We start from the raw sequence: 14,673 nt of genomic DNA on the forward strand, positions 1-14,673 counted from the left end.
CGATGGCTCTGGGGTAGCCGTAAGAAATCCTAAAAGGATACAGACATTTAGGGGATGGTCAAAACCGCCAGATTTTGAGGTGGTATAACATCAAAGGTGTCGGTTCCATTAACTGAAACAGGAAATTGGGCTAGAAAGGCAGGTTTGAGGGTAAAGTTTGGAGGGCGTGAGAATACTAAGCGTGTTGCAGACATGCTGAGCTTGTGAAGCCTGGGCTACATCGTAAAAGGAGAGCCTGAGTTTGGATGGCTTAAGCTGGATCCCAGGAGGCCATTGAGTTGAAGATGGAGATTTGAGTCGTAAGCACGTAGACTATGGTTTAAATCACATCAGGAGGTGAGACTGCAAAGCTATTCAAAGCTTGAGTAAAAGAGGTGAGGACCAAAGAGGAGCACAGGAGCCCAAAATAATTTATAACACATATTTGCTAGACTAGTGCACGGTCCTGAAAATATTTTGTCCTGTGTTCTCTGCCTTACACGTATGATTCAGTCTTAGACCTAATGGCTTACATGCTTTTGATTTTTCTTTCTCTTTTTAAAAATTTTCATTTTTCTGGTTTTTTTTTGGTTTTTTTTTTGCCATTATCCTTTTTCACAAAGAGGCCAAAGTGTCAAACCTAATGATGAATGGTGCCACTTTGCAACAATGAGTGAGTAGGTGTTTGTATCAACTTGATAGCATGGTTTACTGATAACAGCAAGCTTAATGGTTTAAGAGGCCCTTGCCAAGATTCCTGGGTCCCTGGTTCTAAGGTGCTCAATACACACAATTAGCAGTTCCTGATCCAAGAGATGAATTGTATCCAGTATGGCCCGGAGGAGGGAAGAATCTGGAACTCAGGCCAGGCCTCTAAGAACCTTTGCTTTGGGGCAGCCTTTAACTGCAATGCAACATATCCTTATTTTAATGCTGTTTCTAAAGCATATCCTTTTCCTCTAATAAACCGTAGATTTTTAAGCTGTCATTTTGGATCCTGAAAGTCTTCTTTAGAAATTGAACACCGTCTGCCATCATCATTAGTGCAGTGCCTCTAAACCAAATTAATTAAGTAGTTAGATCCAAATAACCATAGTCATTTATTAACAACTCCATAGACATTTTAAAATATTCATATGTTAAAAGAACAAAAATTTTATTTCATTTGTAAATAACTAAAATTAGTCATTTATAGGCTGTGTGCACTGAGGATACTGTACAACTTCTCAGACCTTGGAATCAGACTGGGCACTGTTACCCCATTTCCTGTTCCAGAATGATTTTCACACCATGTTTTCTTGTTACCATAGCAACCTGCTAAAGCCCAGTCATAAGAACATGACATCATCTAGAGGAAAGTCGCTCAATCTAACACTGAAACTGCAGACTCGTTTGAGGCAGTGGCTTGGGCCATGTCCAACAAACACTGCTGTTTCACTCAAACGTTAAAACTATCACACAATGCCCACGTGACTTTGCTGCAGAGCTCTGGAATTCAGCACACATTACAGGTGTCACAGATACAAAAGAATGATCCTAAACAAATCCCTTATTCATAGAGGGTCTTCCTGTAATAGTCAACAGTTACTGCTTGGAGGTGGCAAGGTGATATGCGCGGGTGGGAGACACTATTTATTTTTAAAAAGGTCCTAGTATTTATCTTCTAGAGAAAAAAAAAAAAGGTGGCTAAAGTCAGAAACTTAGATACACATGAAAAAGAACTTTTCTCATCAACAAGCAGTCTTGCTACCTAAATAAAACAATGTTATTTCCGTGTATTTTTGCTCAGGAAAGCCTGTGGGTAGTCTCTTCACAATGCTTTGGTAGGAGAAAGAAGCCAAATTTATGAGAACAGGTGTTTTCAGCAGGAGAGAGGCATATTTCAACAGACAGGGGTTTCTCTTTGTGAAAATTTACCTTTGAAGATGCAGAAGGTAGTTTTCGGTCTATAGATTTCTGATCTTTGAAAAATCAATGGAGGAACTTTCTGAATGAGATTCTTTATTACATATTGCACACCTAGTTCTTGCATTCTGCTGCTTCTAAGAATGGCTATCAACTTTGTCTGTTCATTCATTCACTCATTCAGTCATCAAACATTCATTGATGATCAGCTCTGTGCCAGGTGTACTATTCTAGACACTGTAGAAAATTAAAGAATGGAATGTTGAAATGTGATACCCACAGGAACTTAAAAATTGGGTCACCTTCTACTTTTCAAATGTTATTTTTGATTCTACAAGCCAGAAGGCATTTAAAAGACTAGTTGTCTCCAACAGGAGCTGAGAAAATGAACATACCAGTTCAAAAGTTCTTTGTTCATTGAGGTGTTTATGGACATAAATGCCCATGTGCTTTGCTTCCAGTGCAGTCATCTTTTTCCCGCTGTCTTAAAAATGAGTCCTGGCCATCTGTTCTGAGTGTCTTGGAGACGGCATAGTGGAAGAAGAGGAAGTACCCAAATGTGGACTTTCCCCCCAATGTATCTCTGGCAGCATCATTTTTATCTGTTCTACATATTAGACCTAAACTAAGTCTTCAAAGAAAGGGATTCTCTTAACAAAAGAAAAAAAAATGAAAATCATTACCCTTTATTCTGCTACCTCCTCTTCATTAAAAAAAAAAAAAAGTCTCTAGCAGGGAAATTCCAAATGAATCACATACCTCTGGACTTTCAGAGTCTTGTTCATGACTGTCAGCAGTTATGGTTATGTTGTTTACCATCATACATACAAAGCACTTTTCTTTCTAGTTCTATGGAGGGAATTAATACAAGCTTACTAACCGAAGCAAAAGAGGTTCTTGTAAAAGAGGATCTCATCTCGTAGGAGGCCATTCGGAAGAGTCTAACAACAAATTATATTGGAAAACTTCGGTTATCGTTGTTGGGGTTGAAGGGGAAAAATCAACTGCACCCTTGTCTCTTGTCTCCCAGTTCTGATCTCATTGAAGAGAAATTAATCAGGAAGATGAGCATATCACATCTCTTGATCTCAAAAGCTGGTTGGAGAATATGGATTTAATCCTGTTGACTTGTTAATACTACATCGCTGAATTTTAATTGCCCACCTCTTTACAAGCACTGCTAGGAAACCAGAGGGCTCACCTGAAGGTCAGCATACCAATGTAGCCAAAGGCAGACCAAAGCTTAAGCTCTCTGCATGCAGACATACCTCACAGAGAAAAGGGGGAGCATCTATGTCCCTAATCTATAGGTCCTGATCCCAGAATTATTCATCAGAATGCTCTCCTTTTCTCCTGGAAAGCAGTGAGTCAGGGAATAGGGCAAGAATCTAGGAGTACATGGGAAAAATCTTTCCTGGGGGAAACCAGAGGGGTGGGACAAAGCAATGCACGCTGATACTGTATAACATGGCCTGTGAATGAGGAGTCAGGAAGAGTACTTCCCAGTTTGCAGAGGAGCACATATGTGTGTGTTGGGGGTGGCAGGGAGAGCAGTGGCAGGTACATCTAGATGGTCTGTACTGTAACATTAAAACTGCCACACTGAATACCCCAGCTTATCCCTTAACAGCTACAAGGAACCAGATCAGCCCACCAAGTAACACCTTTAGAAATGTGAACATGAATTTATCCACAACAAAATTCCAGGTACTGGAAAGGCAGAGGGGAGACAAGTTAATACCAGGATTAAAGCCTTCCAATGTTACACAGCAGTATCTCCAGAATGAATTTGTGTCTGAATACATTGCATTAAAAAGCGTCCTGGGCACATCCATTGGATTAAAATAAAAAAGAATAAATAAGGATGTGCGAGACGTTAAAACAAACACCAGGGGAGGGCAAGAAGGAGGAAAGAAGACAGGAATGATAATAGGAAGGGTCCACTTGAACATTTTTTTTTTTTGCCCCACATCCTTGATAAAACTCAGGAAGTTATCTCCTCATTTCTCATTTACAAAGAATTCCTTTTTGAGAAGATTTTTTTAAATCATCGTTTTATCTTCCTCACTACCTGTCCCTAAGTGTAATCATTCTATTGATCTAGGTAAGTGGCAATCCATAAAGAAATTTGAGTTAAATTTACATTTTCTCTAATACCCAGCAGGATTTGTTTTCAGCCTTTGGAATAATGGGTCTTAAACACGCATGCTATGCCTTTAACAATCCAAAGTCTGCTCTCCAACTTGACTTCAAAGGCTGTCTAGGATTCTGAAGGTACACCCAGAGGTACAGCTTCACGTCTCTTCACCCCCGTATGGTGAAGCATAGTGCTGGGCATGCCCATATGTCACAGAATGATACAAACTTGGACTTGGCCTTTGGCCCTGATGGTTAAGTAATCTTAAAGGAAAATACATCCTTCTCGCCCTTCTTGGTCCTGGTCACCCAGCAAGTGTTCAGCTTGAAGCATTAAATTGCCAAGAAATATAAAAGGCAACCAAGGGTCATGGATCAGAGAACCCATGTGTCAGGTACAGGAAGCAGTAGTTCAAGGCTCTTCCAAACTTCATTAACACCATCTTTTATTTGGATTGTTACATTGTTCATTGGGAGTAATTTCTCTGAAATTAGAATAAATGAATAGGTTCTTTACTAGGAGTCTCTTAAATGATCAAAACTGCACTTTTTTTGAATGGGGGAGATTTGTAAAGGGAATTCTAATACCCAAGAGCCCATCTCATATAGTTTCTGTGGGGATCAATATTATAACAAAATGATGTGCACAAAAAGTGCTTTGTAAATAGGAAAATTTTAATGGGAGGAGGTAAGCTTTAGTATAACTCCCATCATACCAATCATAACATGATGTAAGCAAAGGACATAATAAGAGTCTTTATTCCAAGTATTAAAATTCTGAAATAAGGAAAACAAGTAAAATGCCAACAGTTAAATATTTATGACACAGTTAAAATAACTTATAAAGGAAACTTACATTTAATTATATAAATAAATACATAGGAAACATATGTCTTCAGAATGTGTCTTTTGGTCCAAAGTTAATAAGGTGATGTGATCTCTCCGAATAGTGAAGGAATTAGTCGGACAAGGTCTCATGCTGATCTACTTTTTTTCCATCGTGGCTTTCAAAGCCTGGACATAGAGTTGATCATCAAAAGCTTCTAACAAAGACCAGAGGCTCCCTGCACGAGCTCCCTTACGTTTAGTTTTTGGAACAGTCTGGTACATGAGGACCTCATTCACTCAACAATCAAGCATTTAATCATCATAAATTAATTGGGCACATGGTAGGTTACCTTAGGCAGAGTTTTAAGAATACAGGACCTAGCAAAGAACAAGACAGCCGTGACTTCTGTCCTCCCTAGAGTCCATGTGGTCCATTTTAGACCTATACGGAAAAACACTCATCGTGATGTTCATGACATCCTCCTACTTCAATCCTTCACCTCTACGCGGCTTAAAGAACAAATGTCCTTTGGAGCTCCTAAAGAGCTCATCTCCTTCTATGACATACAAGCTCCTCCTTAAGCATTTTCAGCTTCATTCCTCACTACTCCTCTACAGACATCCCATACTATCTGCCACACTGAATTGCTAGCTGTTCCTCAAACCCATCACATAATTTCATTGCTTTAGCTCTTTGCATAGGGTGTTCCCTCTATCTGGCATGCCAGTCACTTCGTTCTCTTTCAAAAATGCTGATTATTTAAAATTTCTGAATGAATGAAAACGGGGAGGGGAGAGAGAGAGAGAGAGGGGGAAAGAGGAAGAAAAGGCAATGCTTATGTTCTTTTTGCAATACTTGATCCTTCTCAGGTCTGGCCATCATCTGGACTGGGTTTTCCCATTATTCATTTACTCATTATTCAACAAATATTTGTTAACAATGAACCAACTAACTTTGCAATTTCACTTCCACTTGAATCTGGGCTGGCTATGTGACTTTCTCTGACTAATAGAATGCAGCAGATGTGACATGGTGCCAGTTCCAGTCCCAGCCTTTAAGAAGCCTGGCAGCTTGAGATTCATTCTCTTGGAATCCAATCACCATACACTAGGGAAGCTGGTCTAGACTAATAGAAGAAGAGAGACCATGTGGAGGAGAACTGAGCTGCCCAGCCAACAGCCAACACTGCCTGATGAACATATGAATGAGGCCATCTTGGACTTTCCAGCACCAGCTCAGCTGCCAACTGAGTGCAGAGGACTGCCCATAAACTCACAGCATTGGGAGAAAAAAGAAACCACTGTTATGCTAAGCTACTAAGTTTTGGGGTATTTTGTTATCCAGCAATAGATAAATGAAACATTATGCAACTGATGCTATGCGAGTCACCAGACAAAAGGTAGAAGTATACATTATAGAATAACTCAGTCATGGGTAGAAGAGATGGGTATGTAAATATTTAATGACATGTTACAAAAACATGCATAAGTATGATGGAAACTGTCTTTTCATTGACCTGCTTTTTTTAGTGAAGAACATTAACATGAGTGTTAATAAATTTAAAAACAAAAAACAAAACAAATAGTGAGATAGCCCATAGACCAGCACAGAGGGTTCTTGGCAGAATCCCACGGATTTCAGATCTGCCCTTTCCTTAATTATTAAATGATTATGAAGCATGAGTCTGAAAACTCTATGCTAATTTCCATTTGGCGATGTGAGAGGCAAGAACTGTGAGACAATTTCTAATCTCTGTCTCTCCAGTTTTTCCAGAGTCCTCCAAATTAGTTTTTCATTGAAGGAGTGTTAATAATTTCCAATCAAGTTGTCTGGTACCAGAAGACAGTCTTCTATTTGATTCAATACATATGTGAAAATTTAGAATATGCAGATTAAAAAACGTCATTTCCTAGTTGGCATTATCATCCTCAGAGAACGTGTTGGCCTCAAAGCTGGTCCATTTTTATTAAGCATGTTCTTTATGTTCAGCGCTCTGCTGGTCATGAAGATGGAAAAAGAGGCAAGATATGTATGCTAGAAAAAGTGTATGAAAACATTAGCTGACTTACCTCCTAGAAAGTGCTTTACTCCGCATCTGTGGAAGGCCAAGGATGGTACTGAAAGACCCTGGAAGGGGAGGGGAGGGGATTGAAAGTGTATTAGGCACAGCTTTGATCCTCTAGGAAGTAAGTCTCTACTGGAGAAAACAATTCTCTATAAACAGTAATTCTGTAGGCTGCTGATACTACTGCTACTACTATTAATAATAATAATAGTAATAATAATAATAATAATAATAATAATAATAATTTGAGACTTATAATTCTACATTAATAGGAGTAATTCCATATAACTGTGCTTTACATTTTCAAATAAAATCAACATTGTGGTAAATTCTGTAGGAAATAAAATTTACACCAAGGCAGATGCTTTTGAAGCTGTCCCTAATTTCAGGGAATAGGCTTCTGCATTAATGCAGAGCCACAAACGCTGACATATGTTTTCTACAATGAATCTCGTGGGATTTTTTTGTTTCGATACCAAACATACAGTGACTCAGACACTACTGCTGCCTCTGTTGTTCAGCCTTGTCCAATGGGTTTTAATATTCTTTAAAAAAAATTGTTATTAGAAAGCATCATTTTGTAGCCTAACTGAGGCTGACTTGCCTAAGAGTGGAAAATACAATTCTTCAGTCCTCCATGGACATCCGGGACCGTCAGGAAAACACTGATTTGACTTCTCAAGGGCAATGAAGGATTGACTATTGAAGTTGGAGCCAGAAGGGCAGCATCTTCTGAGAGCTCATGGTTAGTACTCTGAACACACTTCTAGGGTCTGTGTTTATAGCACGTTCATTCTGCTGCTTTTTGACACTTGGGGACTTTGCGATGTTTCTGCATGTCAAGTTTTTTCCGTGGATTTATTTTTAATTGTGACTGGGCTTTAAAAGCCTATTATTACTTTAGAGAACATTCAATCAAACAGGCTCCCAAAGACCTATTTAAGTTGTGAGGTGTCAACACATTATGTTCCCTACATGCTCTATTTTATTTATTTATTTAAACTTTCCAAAACAGAGATGTAGAGAAGCCCCTGTACACCTCTACTTGAAATGTCTCTCTACTATTGAAAATGCATCAAAGTTTAAAGTGAAAACTCAGAAGAAATTAAAATGTGTTTCTAGCACAAAAATATAGGTAGGAAGCTTGAAAGGTTCTCAAATCTTGCTGACAAGTTGAATAGATTTCATTAAAGTCGGATTTCACACATGTTGAACTTTATTTAAAAATAAATGTAAGACCAATAAAGACACATCAAAAGAAAAGGAAAAAAAAAAAAGTCACAAGGAAATACTGTGTCTCCACAGTTGTATCAGTTAGATTTGCTGCATAACAATCTACCTTGATACTTAGTGGCTTAAAACAACTGTTAGTTAATAGTTGACAATTATGTGGATCAGCATCTTGGGTTGGGCTCAGCTGGGCAGGCCTCCTGCTATACTTTCCTGGGCTTATTTAACCAGTTGCAGTCAGATGGTGGATCAGCTGAGGGCTAGCTGGTCTTGGATGGCCCCACACTCATTCCTGGCATTTGGCAAGCTGTTAATATGGGGGTGGTGTTTCTCTCATGTTTCTGATTGTTGGCCTGATGTCAGCTGGGGAGATGCCTCCATGTCTTTCATTATCTAGGATGGAGGAAATTCATTGCCGGGATGGAGGAAAATAACACTTTTCAAGCTTCTGCTTGCATTATGTTTGTTAGTTTCCCATTGACCGAAGAAATTCTTATGGCTAAGCTCACATTTACGAGGTGGAAAAATAAATAATTCCTTTTGATGGGAGAAACTTCTAAGTATTTGTGGTCATTTTCTACACTTGAACAAAATACTCATAACCTTCTTTAATATTTTTGAATCTGATTATAAAATATAAATACTAACATCTGTTCTGCACTAAGCAACCTTCGTATTATGTGCTGAACAATTTTATGTGAATTACCCTTTGTCAACTTCACAAAGCCATGAAGTAGATAGTATTATTCATTGCTATTTATAAATGATGAAACTAAATAACAGAAAGTAAGCTGTCTAATATAATACAGCTTGTGTGAGGTGAAGTCAGAATTCTAACCTATTAAGTCCACATCTAGAGTTCATTTTCTTAACCAAGACTGTACTTCCAGAGAGTAAATTATTTCTCCTTTCAGTAAGATAAAAGCTTAAGACCAGTAATTTCACAAGAGAATTGATGGTAATTATATTTAATTAAGGCTAAGATGCATATTTTTCACATTTTAACATGTCTGAAATTAAATTGGTTTTGCATTTGCTGCATATCATCATGTAGTTAGTTGTAGTATTTTTTTGTCTTAATGACACATAAAACAATGGTGCGTCTGCTACCTACGGTATCTTATGTTCCATAAACATAATAGTATCATCATATGTCACTTGGTTAACTTAGAGCATCAATATATTCAGCAACAAGGAGAGTAAAGCAAAGGGATCTCAGTCCAAGCCCAGGGGCTCAGATAGTGCTTAATTTACACTAAATGATGAACAAAGCTTATTCTATGCCCAGGTGTTGGCATTTTACTCCAAATGATATCATTTTGAATGAAAATATTAGTTTTATGATACGTTGTTACATGAAGCCAAGAAAGGCTCTAGAAAAGACATTTTATGAGCAAAGCCTGGGTTATTTGTCTCTGTTACGGACATCAGTGGTATACCACTAAACACTGTTCATTTGAAATATTCTGTAAAAACTCAATATATAAAACTAATGAACTCAGAAGTGTACTATTTATTTGGGGCTTGGGGAGTATCAGAGAGGCGAGTACCTACAATTCAGAGAGGGTAGTGAATAGGAGTGGTACTCTGGAATTTGTGTTCCCGAGTTTGTAGTCTTACCCTGGGTGAATCACTGCTACTATTATGACAAAATCTCCCCATATGTAAAATTGGAGGCTTTTAGTACTTGTCCCTTGGGTACAACAGCTGATAAATAGTCAATAAATAGTATTGGCATATCTCCTTCCATATGAGAGCTCCTGGAGTGTTGGGGTGCTGTATAAAGGTAGAGTTTGTAAACTACAGAGTGGTACCTTTTAAGGTTAAGGTCTTTTGTACAAATGGCCGATAGGTACATGAAAAAATGCTCAATGTTGCTAATTACTAGAGAAGTGCAAATCAAAACTACAATGAGGTATCACCTCACACCGGTCAGAATGTAGTTTGGTGCAGCCATTATGGAAAACAGTATGGAGATTCCTTAAAAAATTAAAAATAGAATTACTCTATGATCCAGTAATCCCATTCCCAGTCATATATCCAGAGGAAACTCTAATTGGAAGAGATACATGCACCCCAGTGTTCATAACAGCACTATTTACAATAGCTAAGACATGGAAATGACCTAAATGTCCACTGACAGATGACTGGATACAGAAGTTGTGAGATATATATATATACACATACATACACATATATACACATATATATACACATACATACATATATACACACACACACATACACAATGGAATGCTACTTAGCCATAAAAAATAATAATATAATGCCATTTGCAGCAACATAGATGGATCTAAAGATTGTCATACTAAGTGAAGTAAGCCAGAAAGAAAAAGAAAACTACTATATGATATTACTTATTTGTGGAATCTAAAAAATGATACAAATGAACTTATTTACAAATAAAAATAGACTCACAGACATAGAAAACAGACTTATGGTTACCAGTGGGGAGGGAATGGAGGGGAGGGATAAATTAGGAGTTCAGGATTTGCAGATACTAACCACTATATATAAAATAGATAAACAACAGGGTCCTACTCTATAGCACAGGGAACTATATTTAATAGCTAGTAATAAGTAGCCTATAATGAAAAAGAACATGAAAAGAAATATACATGCAAACTGAACCAATATGCTACATGACAGAAATTAACATAAGGTTGTAAACTGACTATATTTTGATAGAAAAATAAATAAAGTTAAGGTCTTTGAGCCACAAGACCATAACGAAGCAAATAATATCATTAATATTCATTAATTAAATGAATGCTACATACTTTTTAGCAGATAGTGGCTCTGCGCTATGCAGAGGGAAAACAAGAAGTTGAACATAAACTTTGCCCCTTCAAAAGACTTACAGTAACTTGAATTGTAGGCAGAGTGTCTTACAAGAAACGAATTGATGCCCATATGGCCAGACTCACACATCCTAAATTTGGGCTGGGGCAAGTTATACCGGTAGGGACAGTATAAGGCTGTTGGAATCAGCAGGTTTGATATCATTTTCCCTTTTCCTATTAATTCTCTGCAAGTTTCTTAGAAGTATATGAATGCAGCTGTGCCTACTTTATAGACAGAAAAACAAGGCTCCTTGTAGATCATGGATTCTCTCCAAATAAAGTGCAAACAAATGCACACTAGGGTATTCAGAATTCCAAGTGAAGTTCTGGCTCTTTCTATATATAATGCTTCTTGGTGGGGAAAAAAAAAGGAGTAACACAATCAATTTCTTTCTTTTGAAACTTCCAATTTGAGAGTCAAACAGGGCTTCAGAAAGAAAAAACTTTGCCAGTTTTACCCCAATATATTCATCATAAAGGTCTTGGCCGAGTCAGTAAGCAGGGGATGAGATCGGGACTCAGGGGTTAATCTCGGGGAATGGTCTCTCATAAAATGTTATTTTGTTCTTTGCGACAATTAACTTAGCAGCGCACCTGAATCAAAGAGCAAGCAAGGTCAGTTTGCAGTTGGTGCTTTCTCCTCCATTAAATGACACATGGTGCCTATATTTTTAAATTATGCATAGGAGGTAACAGGCTCCTGAATGCATTCCAAAACATATCACAGACCAGGTGTTCAAGCACATTGCTATTAAGCTCAAAACATGAGCTGAAATCCACAGCACATAAAAGTTGGAGACTTCTCTACAGATGTGCAATACACATTGTAATTTTTTCCCTAATATTACACAGACAAAAAGGGACCATCCTTCTGTTATTGACAGCTGACGGAAATAACAAATCAAAGTAAAACAACTTCCCTAAGCTTAGAAGGTATGAAGCCTATAAAGTCAGAGTGAGAGGTGCTGAAGGAGGACCTTCGAGGAAGCAGGAGGCAGAGAAAGCTCCTCTTCTCGGTTTCCCTGCTGCCCACTGTGCATTCATCTATTAGAGCAGTGTTTCCCCAAAGAGCACTGGGTCATCAGAATCACCTGCAAAGGGTTTTGCTTTTAATACAGAATTCTGGGCCCCACCCTGGAAGGTTCTGTTTCAATACACCTGGAGTTGGGGCAAGAAATCTAGGTTGACATCGCATACGTAGGAAAGTGCAGCCATTTCTCTTTCCCCTTATGCTCTCCATAGGGTTCTTTTCTCCATCTCTGGTTCTCAGCCCCCTTCACATTCTGGATTAGGAATTAAATACTGGGGGCAAGACTGAAGGAGTCAGAGAGCACAGACGACCCAGTACAGCAAGGAAGAACTATCAGCTAGAAACGTAGGGAGAACCTGGCTGGGGACCAGCTCTTACCATCACCCATCACTCTCCACACCACAGAGGGTGAGTCTCCCTGGTCCCTCAAGTGGATACGCAGTAGCCCAAACCTGGGGATCATCTTCTGTTTTGGCCGCTATGAGAATGACAGCCTTTGAATGGCACTGGAGTGACAGCATCTGAGTGGCAGTGTTTCTCTGCTTCTGCACGTCTCTCCTTGTACTGATCTCCCCCCAGTAGCACCAGGTGACATACTTGTCTTTGGGGAACGGCAAGGAAAGGGAGAAGTTGGAAGACACAAATAAAATCAGTTGGCATTAAAATTCCATCGCCAAGTGTTCTGGTCTTTATCTGGTACTGGACTCTGAATACCACAAAGGTTGTAAATAATTTTGGCTGCATTGTCCTTTAAAAAAGAGTCTCTTTAAAGCATGTTTAATTTTCTCTTAAGAAAATTTTAAAGTGTGTGTACATGTGTGTGTATGTGTGGGCAACTATAGATAGATAGAAAAATAAAATGAAATTCTTAAAATGCAGGTCCTAAATTTGGTATGGAATTCATAATGCTTGTCACTGATGGAGTCTTCCAGGATGGGAGCCTCCGATTCACTGCTCTGACCTGATTTAGATAGTGCCTGATGGTCAGCCCTCCGCATTCCATCTCTCAGGTGTTTTAGTAGCTTCTGACGGTGGAATATTACCCACATTCAAGTAATATTGTATTCTTCCTTCCTATTTGTGGCCTCCTGCTTCAAGATTCCCTTCCAAGACAGAATACTCTTACTCAAGCCACTGACTTCAGAACATCCTTCATATTTTCCCCAAACTCCAGTGTGACTTTTGGAAAGCATATATAAGAATAATAATTAGTGACCGAGTTTCCATTTTATGCTTGGCTACATGCTGGATTTATGTAATTCAAAAGATCAAAAAGAATGTCAGCTGTAAATGACTATTAGCTCCTCGTTACCTAATAATCTCAGATCTGTAGGCTTAAGGATGACAGGAATCCAGAGCTTGAGATTCTGATCTTCTTCATGAGCTCAGCTTCAGCTCAGGTTAAATATGTACCCAGGGATTAGGAGGAAGCCTGGAAAAATGGAGACAATGGGATTCTGCAGCCAACCTCTCACCTGCAAGCCAGGGGTCATACTGGGCAGAAATGTCGGCACACGTCAGCTTTGCCCTTACCTTCTTGTAACCCCATCTCTAGAAAAATAAGAACTTCTAGAAAACATATACTTCTGATACATTACTTTAAGCTACTGCCCTACCTTGCAATCTCAGAGACCGCTGTTTGATCAAATACAGTCTCCTCCCACTGTCATCTCTCCAAGTTAATTTCTCTCAAGTTAACCACACACTCCTCCCACTACTATATCCATGCCTGGCACACAGTCAGTTCTTAATAATTATTAAATTAATAATCAAAAGAAGGAGGGAAATGCTACAGTGTCAGAAACGAATCATTCAGTCCTCAAGTGCTTGCTTATTAAGAACTTGGTATGTCCAAAAAGATTTCTGCCTTCCTGGGATCCAGGGTCTTGGGATAAGGGAGTTGGGGTGGCAGGAAAAGACATGCGCAAGGAACCAAAGAAGTCAACAAGATAAGTTCATAAAATTCTGCATGAGAGGAAGAAAGTACATTTTGATGCTGTGATAGAGAGTGAGTAGAGAAATGGGGATTTACTTTATGAAGGATGATAAAAGATGTCCTCTCTTAACTCTGAGTGGGTCTGAGAAAGATCACTCCAAGCCAAGGGTCAGAAATTAGGAAGATTCCCAAGGATGAGTGGATAATGCTGTACATCCAAACCCGGAAAGGCTCAGCCAGTGCCCCCTCGAGCCCTGGGGCTGTTCTGAGCTTCTCCCCGTAAGAATTGACTGGGTTCCCCTTTGCACTTGGCTGCAGCCAGCGGGTCTTGCCTTGCCGCTTGGCTTCCTCAGTTTCTGATCTTTTCATACAAATCCTTCAGATGAAAACCAGTGTGCTTTCCTGTGTCCCTGGCAGTGGGGAGAGGACACAGCAAGTGGCATTTCTGATGACCGATCAGGGTGGACAGCTCTCGTCCGGGACATGTCAGTGGAGCTTGTTCCTCCCCTGCTTCCAGGAACAAGTCTCAAAATCATCATTCTGGACTTGCTATTGGGCGAAGTTAAAACATGATGAGCTGTTTCTGTCATTACTGCATTCATTCACACACGCGTTCATCGTGCATTTGTTCAGTGTCTCCAACACAACTCTGGGCTCCGGGCATACAGTGAATACTTCCCTTTTGGAGGCGCACAGACGGGT

The 14,673-nt window shown here is 39.2% G+C and overlaps 1 long non-coding RNA gene across 2 annotated transcripts in view; it reads right to left on the reverse strand.

The window, feature by feature from the left end:
• LOC123614969 (uncharacterized) overlaps window positions 1-14,673 on the reverse strand; it is a 255,660-nt gene that overhangs the window by 45,975 nt on the left and 195,012 nt on the right. For both annotated transcript variants that reach the window (XR_006722485.2, XR_012499091.1), the window contains exon 2: window positions 6,919-6,976. This is a non-coding gene — a long non-coding RNA (uncharacterized LOC123614969). The remainder of the gene's footprint in view (window positions 1-6,918; window positions 6,977-14,673) is intronic.

Source organism: Camelus bactrianus, chromosome 15 (assembly GCF_048773025.1).
Source record: "Camelus bactrianus isolate YW-2024 breed Bactrian camel chromosome 15, ASM4877302v1, whole genome shotgun sequence".
NCBI classification, from domain to species: domain Eukaryota; kingdom Metazoa; phylum Chordata; class Mammalia; order Artiodactyla; family Camelidae; genus Camelus; species Camelus bactrianus.